We start from the raw sequence: 8,255 nt of genomic DNA, 5'->3' as shown, positions 1-8,255 counted from the left end.
TCTTCTGCCCATTTTTGGATGGGGTTGTTTTTTTGTTATTGAACCGCATGAGCTGCTTGTAAATTTTGAAAATTAATCCTTTGTCAGATGCTTCATTTGCAAATATTTTCTCCCATTCTGAGGGTTGTCTTTTGGTCTTGTTTATGGTTTCCTTTGCTGTGCAAAAGCTTTGAAGTTTCATTAGGTCCCATTTGTTTATTTCTGTTTTTATTTGCATTTCTCTAGGAGCTGGGTCAAAAAGGATCTTGCTGTGATTTATGTCACAGAGTGTTCTGCCTATGTTTTCCTCTAAGAGTTTGATAGTTTCTGGCCTTACATTTAGGTCTTTAATCCATTTTGAGCTTATTTTTGGTTATGGTGTTAGGGAGTGATCTAATTTCATACATTTACATGTACCTGTCCAGTTTTCCCAGCACCACTTATTGAAGAGGCTGTCCTTTCTCCACTGTACATTCCTGCCTCCTTTATCAAAGATAAGGTGACCATATGTGCGTGGGTTTATCCATGGGCTTTCTATCCTGTTCCATTGATCTTTCTGTTTTTGTGCCAGTACCATACTGTCTTGATTACTGTAGCTTTGGAGTATAGTCTGAAGTCAGGGAGCCTGATTCATCCAGCTCCGTTTTTCGTTCTCAAGATTGCTTTGGCTATTCGGGGTCTTTTGTGTTTCCATACAGATTGTGAAATTTTTTGTTCTAGTTCTGTGAAAAATGCCAGTGGTAGTTTGATAGGGATTGCATTGAATCTATAGATTGCTTTGGGTAGTAGAGCCATTTTCACAATGTTGATTCTTCTAATCCAAGAACATGGTATATCTCTCCATCTCTTTGTATCATCTTTAATTTCTTTCATCAGTGTCTTATAAATTTCTGCATACAGATCTTTTGTCTCCTTAGGTAGGTTTATTCCTAGATATTTTATTCTTTTAGTTGCAATGGTAAATGTGAGTGTTTTCTTGATTTCACTTTCAGATTTTTCATCATTAATATATAGGAATGCCAGAGATTTCTGTACATTAATTTTGTATCCTGCTACTTTACCAAATTCATTGATTAGCCCCAATAGTTTTCTGGTAGCATCTTTAGGATTCTCTATGTATAGTATCATGTCATCTGCAAACAGGGACAGCTTTACTTCTTCTTTTCCGATTTGGATTCCTTTTATTTCCTTTTCTTCTCTGATTGCTGTGGCTAAAACTTCCAAAACTATGTTGAATAAGAGTGGTGAGAGTGGGCAACCTTGTCTTGTTCCTGATCTTAGTGGAAATGCTTTCAGTTTTTCACCATTGAGGATGATGTTGGCTGTGGGCTTGTCATATATGGCCTTTATTATGTTGAGGAAAGTTCCCTCTATGCCTACTTTCTGCAGGGCTTTTATCATAAATGGGTGTTGAATTTTGTCAAAAGCTTTCTCTGCATCTATTGAGATGATCATATGGTTTTTCTCTTTCAATTTGTTAATATGGTTTATCACATTGATAGATTTGCGTATATTGAAGAATCCTTGCATTCCTGGAATAAACCCCACTTGATCATGGTGTATGATCCTTTGAATGTGCTGTTGGATTCTGTTTGCTAGTATTTTGTTGAGGATTTTTGCATCTATGTTCATCAGTGATATTGGCCTGTAGTTTTCTTTCTTTGTGACATCCTTGTCTGGTTTTGGTATCAAGGTGATGGTGGCCTCTTAGAAGGAATTTGGGAGTGTTCCTCCCTCTGCTATATTTTGGAAGAGTTTGAGAAGGATGGGTGTTAGCTCTTCTCTAAATGTTTGATAGAATTCGCCTGTGAAGCCACCTGGTCCTGGGGTTTTGTTTGTTGGAAGATTTTTAATCACAGTTTCAATTTCAGTGCTTGTGATTGGTCTGTTCATATTTTCTATTTCTTCCTGCTTCAGTCTTGGCAGGTTGTGCATTTCTAAGAATTTGTCCATTTCTTCCAGGTTGTCTATTTTATTGGCATAGAGTTGCTTGTAGTAATCTCTCATGATCTTTTTTATTTCTGCAGTGTCAGTTGTTACTTCTCCTTTTTCATTACTAATTCTATTCATTTGAGTCTTCTCCCTTTTTTTCTTGATGAGTCTTGCTAATGGTTTATCAATTTTGTTTATCTTCTCAAAGAACCAGCTTTTAGTTTTATTGATCTTTGCTATTGTTTCCTTCATTTCTTTTTCATTTATTTCTGATCTGATTTTTATGATTTTTTTCCTTCTAACTTTGGGGTTTATTGTTCTTCTTTCTCTAATTGCTTTAGGTGCAAGGTTAGCTTGTTTATTCCAGATGTTTCCTGCTTCTTAAGGTGGGCTTGTATTGCTATAAACTTCCCCCTTAGAACTGCTTTTGCTACATCCCATAGGTTTTGGGTCATTGTGTCTCCATTGTCATTTGTTTCTAGGTATTTTTTTTATTTCTTCTTTGATTTCTTCAGTGATCACTTCGTTATTAAGTAGTGTATTGTTTAGCCTCCACGTGTTTGTATTTTTTACAGATCTTTTCCTGTAATTGATATCTAGTCTCATGGCGTTGTGGTCGGAAAAGATACTTGATACAATTTCAATTTTCTTAAATTTACCAAGGCTTGATTTGTGACCCAAGATATGATCTATCCTGGAGAATGTTCCATGAGCATTTGAGAAAAATGTGTATTCTGTTGTTTTTGGATGGAGTGTCCTATAAATATCAATTAAGTCCATCTTGTTTAATGTATCATTTAAAGCTTCTGTTTCCTTATTTATTTTCATTTTGGATGATCTGTCCATGGGTGAAAGTGGGGTGTTAAAGTCCCCTACTATGTATGTGTTACTGTCGATTTCCCCTTTTATGGCTGTTAGTATTTGCCTTATGTATTGAGGTGCTCCTGTCTTGGGTGCATAAATATTTACAATTGTTATATCTTCTTCTTGGATCGATTCCTTGATCATTATGTAGTGTCCTTCTTTGTCTCTTCTAATAGACTTTATTTTAAAGTATACTTTGTCTGATATGAGAATTGCTACTCCAGCTTTCTTTTGGTTTCCATTTGCCTGGAATATCTTTTTCCATCCCCTTACTTTCAGTCTGTATGTGTCTCTAGGTCTGAAGTGGGTCTCTTGTAGACACCATATATATATGGGTCTTGTTTTTATATCCATTCAGCCAATCTGTGTCTTTTGGTGGGAGCATTTAGTCCATTTACATTTAAGGTAATTATCGATATGTATGTTCCTATTCCCATTTTCTAAATTGTTTTGGGTTCGTTATTATAGGTCTTTTTCTTCTCTTGTGTTTCTTGCCTACAGAAGTTCCTTTAGCATTTGTTGTAAAGCTGGTTTGGTGGTGCTGAACTCTCTCAGCTTTTGCTTGTCTGTAAAGGTTTTAATTTCTCCATCAAATCTGAATGAGATCCTTGCTGGGTAGAGTAATCTTGGTTGCAGGTTTTTCTCCTTCATCACTTTCAGTATGTCCTGCCACTCCCTTCTGGCTTGTAGGGTTTCTGCTGAGAGATCAGCTGTTAACCTTATGGGGATTCCCTTGTGTGTTACTTGTTGTTTTTCCCTTGCTGCTTTTAATATGCTTTCTTTGTATTTATTTTTTGACAGTTTAATATGTGTCTTGGCGTATTTCTCCTTGGATTTATCCTGTATGGGACTCTCTGTGCTTCCTGGACTTAACTATTTCCTTTCCCATATTAGGGAAGTTTTCAACTATAATCTCTTCAAATATTTTCTCAGTCCCTTTCTTTTTCTCTTCTTCTTCTGGAACCCCTATAATTTGAATGTTGGTGTGTTTATTGTTGTCCCAGAGGTCTCTGAGACTGTCCTCAGTTCTTTTCATTCTTTTTTCTTTATTCTGCTCTGCAGTAGTTATTTCCACTATTCTATCTTCCAGATCACTTATCCGTTCCTCTGCCTCAGTTATTCTGCTATTGATCCCATCTAGAGTATTTTTAATTTCATTTATTGTGTTGTTCATCGTTGCTTCATTTTTATTTCTTGTAGGTCCTTGTTAACTGTTTCTTGCATTTTGTCCATTCTATTTCCAAGATTTTGGATCATCCTTACTATCATTATTCTGAATTCTTGTTCAGGTAGACTGCCTATTTCCTCTTCATTTGTTAGGTCTGGTGCATTTTTATCTTGCTCCTTCATCTGTTGTGTTTTTCTGTCTTCTCATTTTGCTTATCTTACTGTGTTTGGGGTCTCCTTTTTGCAGGCTGCAGGTTCGTAGTTCCCATTGTTTTTGATGTCTGTCTCCAGTGGCTAAGGTTGGTTCAGTGGGTTGTGTAGGCTTCCTGGTGGAGGGGACTAGTGCCTGTGTTGTGGTGGATGAGGCTGGATCTTGTCTCTCTAGTGGGCAGGTCCACGTCTGGTGGTGTGTTTTTGGGTGTCTGTGGCCTTCTTATGATTTTAGGCAGCCTCTCTGCTAATGGGTGGGGTTGTGTTCCTGTTTTGCTAGTTGTTTCGCATAGGTTGTCCAGCACTGTAGCTTGCTGGTCGTTGAGTGAAGCTGGGTGCTGGTGTTAAGATGGAGGTCTCTGGGAGATTTTCACTGTTTGATGTTATGTGGAGCTGGGAGGTCTCTTGTTGACCAGTGTCCTGAAGTTGGCTCTCCCACCTCAGAGGCAGAGCCCTGACTCCTGGCTGGAGCACCAAGAGCCTTTCATCCACACGGCTCAGAATAAAAGGGAGAAAAAGTAGAGAGAATTAGTAGAAGTATGAAGAAAGAAAGGAGGGCAGGAAGGAAGGAAGGAAGGAAAGAAAGAAAGAAGGTAAAGTATAATAAAGTTATTAAAATTAAAATTATTAAGAAAAAAATTAAAAACCAAGGACGGATAGAACCCTAGGACAAATGGTGGAAGCAAAGCTATACAGACAAGATCTCACACAGAAGCATACACATACACATTCACATAAAGAGGAAAAGGGGAGAAATCATAGATCTTGCTCTCGAAGCCCACCTCCTCAATTTGGGATGATTCGTTGTCTATTCATGTATTCCAAAGATGCAGGGTACATCAAGTTGATTGTGGAGCTTTAATCCGCTGTTTCTGAGGCTGCTGGGAGAGATTTCCCTTTCTCTTCTTTGTTCTCACAGCTCACAGGGGCTCAGCTTTGCATTTGGCCCTGCCTCTGCGTGTAGGTCGCTAGAGGGCGTCTGTTATTTGCTCAGACAGGATGGGGTTAAAGGAGCCGCTGATTCGGGTGCTCGGGTGCACTCAGGCCGGGTGGAGGGAGGGGCACTGCGTGCGGGGCGGGCCTGTGGCGGAGAGGCCAGCATGATGTTGCACCAGCCTGAGGCCCGCCGTGCGTTTTCCCGGGGAAGTTGTACCTGGATCCCGGGAACCTGGCAGTGGCGGGCTGCACAGGCTCCGCGGAAGAGGGGTGTGGATAGTGACCTGTGCTCGCACACAGGCCCCTTGGTGGCGGCAGCAGCAGCCTTAGCGTCTCCCCCCTGTCCCTGGGGTCTGTGCTTTTAGCCACGGCTCGCGCCCGTCTCTGGGGTCCGCGCTTTTAGCCGTGGCTCGCACCTGTCTCTGGGGATCGTGCTTTTAGCCACGGCTTGCGCCCGTCTCTGGAGTTCCTTTAAGCAGCGCTGTTAAACCCCTCTCCTCGCACACTAGGAAACAAAGAGGGAAGAAAAAGTCTCTTGCCTCTTCGGCAGGTGCAGACTTTTCCCCGGACTCTCTCCCGGCTAGCCGTGGTGCACTAACCCCTTCAGGCTATGTTCAAGCCGCCAACCCCAGTCCTCTCCCTGCGCTCCGACTGAAACCCAAGCCTCAGCTCGCAGCCCCGCCCACCCCGGGGGGTGAGCAGACAAGCCTCTCGGGCTGGTGAGTGCCGGTCGGCACCGATCCTCTGTGTGGGAATCTCCCCGCTTTGCCCTCCGCACCCGTTGCTGTGCACTCCTCCGTGGCTCCGAAGCTCCCCCCTCCGCCTCCCGCAGTCTCCGCCCGCGCAGTCTCCGCCCGCGAAGGGACTTCCTAGTGTGTGGAAACCTTTCCTCCTTCACAGCTCCCTCCCACTGGTGCAGGTCCCGTCCCTATTCTTTTGTCTCTGTTTTTTTCTTTTTTTCTTTTGCCCTACCCAGGTACGTGGGGAGTTTCTTGCCTTTTGGGAGGTCTGAGGTCTTCTGCCAGCCTTCAGTAGGTGTTCTGTAGGAGTTATTCCACGTGTAGATGTATTTCTGGTGTATCTGTGGGGAGGAAGGTGATCTCCGCATCTTACTCTTCTGCCATCTTCCTCTTGTAGCTTTTTTAAAAAGTTTAGGCTATTGTTGTACAGTATTATATAAGTTTCTGGTATATAATGTAATGAGTCATAATTTTCAAAGGTTATATTTCATTTATTGTTATTATAAAATATTGGCTGTATTCTGTTGTACAATATATCCTTGTAGTTTATTTTATACATAGTAGTTTGTATCTCTTAATCCTCTACCTCTATCTTGACCCTCCTCCCCCTTCCTTCTCCTCACTGGTAACTGCTAAAATTAGCAGTTCTCTATATCCATGAGTCCGTTTTGTTATAATCACTAGCTGCTTTTTTTTTTAGATACCACATATAAGTAATATCATATGGTATTTACATTTTTCTCTGTATGACTTATTTCATGTAGTATAATACCCTCTAAGTCCATCCATCTTGTTACAAATGGCAAAATCTCATTATTTTTTATGACTGAGTAGTATTCCATTGTATATATAGCCACATCTTCCTTATCCATTAATCTGTTGATGGACATTTAGGTTGCTGCAATATTTTGGGAATTGTAAATAATGCTGCTATGAACATTGGATGTATAGTATCTTTTTGAATTAGTGTTTTGGGTTTTTTATTTACCTTGGAGTAGAAATGCTGGGTTATATGGTAGTTCTATTTTCAGATTTTTGAGAATATTAGAATATATTTTAAAAATCGAATTGGGGAATTTTTATTTATCTGTTTTTTTCTATCATCATCTGCTTCTCCTTTCCATTTTATTTTTTTGGATGGCTTGTATTTTTTATACCTCTGTTGGTTTGGAAATTGTATATTTTATTTCTGTATAGTAATGTTATGATTAAAAATGTAAAAAGTACATCAGATATGTTAATGTCTAAAGGGTCTATGATTTGTTCTCTATTTTAGGGAAATTGGATGTAATGACTCAGAAAATATATAGAGCACCAACCTACTGACACATCATAAATGACTTGAAATCAGGATTTAGTTCATGTTTAAAATCTCCTTTTGTGTACTTCATGTGGGACAGAATGAAATGTTATATTAACTGTGAGTACATTAGGCTATAATATTACAATTCTGCAAGGTAAGCATCAGTATTTTTTATAATTAAGTTGAGGTATAAATTGAAGCAACTTGCCAGAACTCATGCTAGTTAATGGCTAAAATTTGATTCAATGTCTGCCCAGTCCCAGAGCCCACACTCTTCCCCCCACACGCTCACACTTGACCTGATGCTGCTCCTAGGTGATGACTCAATATTCGGAAAACAGAGTGGGGAGAGTGGCCATGATGGAGAATACAGAAAGACCCTGAGCTCACTTCCTCTCACAAGCACATGAAAATCACAACTATATGCAGAATAACCATCAATGAAAAAGACAGGCACCTACCAGAAAAGATATTCTATAACTAAAGACATAAAGAAGGAACCACAATGAGACAGGTAAGAAGCACAAGCTCACGATATAATCAAATCACATAATGCCTGGGTGGATGACTCACAAACTGTAGAATTATATTGCAGAGGTTCTCCCACAGAAGAAATAGTTCTGAGCCCCACATTAAGCTCCCCAGGCCAGGCTTCTGGCACCAGAAAGATGAGCCCCCAGAGCATTTGGCTTTGAAGGCCAGCGGAGTTTAATTGCAGGAGCTCCACAGGACTGGGGGAAATAGATACATCACTCTTAAACGGCACATACAAAATCCAGCATGCACTGGGACCCAGGGCAAAAGCAGTAATTTGATAGGAGCCTGGGTCAGACCTGCCTTCTGGTCTTGGAGAGTCCTGGAGTGGCAGGGGGCAGCTGTGGCTCATCCTGGGGACACAGACACTGGTGGCAGCCATACTGAGGAACATTCAGCCACATTAACACTCCTGGATGCTGACATCTTGGATCATAGTGCCAAGACCTGACCCCGCCCAAAAGCCTATAGGTTCCAGTGCTGGGACGCCTCAGAGCAAAACAACTAACTGGGCAGGGACCCAGTCCCAGCCATCAGCAGACAGGGTGGGTTAAGACTAAAGAGTCCACAGCAACCTCTGGAAATGCCCC

Source organism: Stenella coeruleoalba (assembly GCF_951394435.1).
Source record: "Stenella coeruleoalba genome assembly, chromosome: 1".
Lineage (NCBI taxonomy): Eukaryota > Metazoa > Chordata > Mammalia > Artiodactyla > Delphinidae > Stenella > Stenella coeruleoalba.
Note: the sequence above shows the minus strand (reverse complement) of the source record.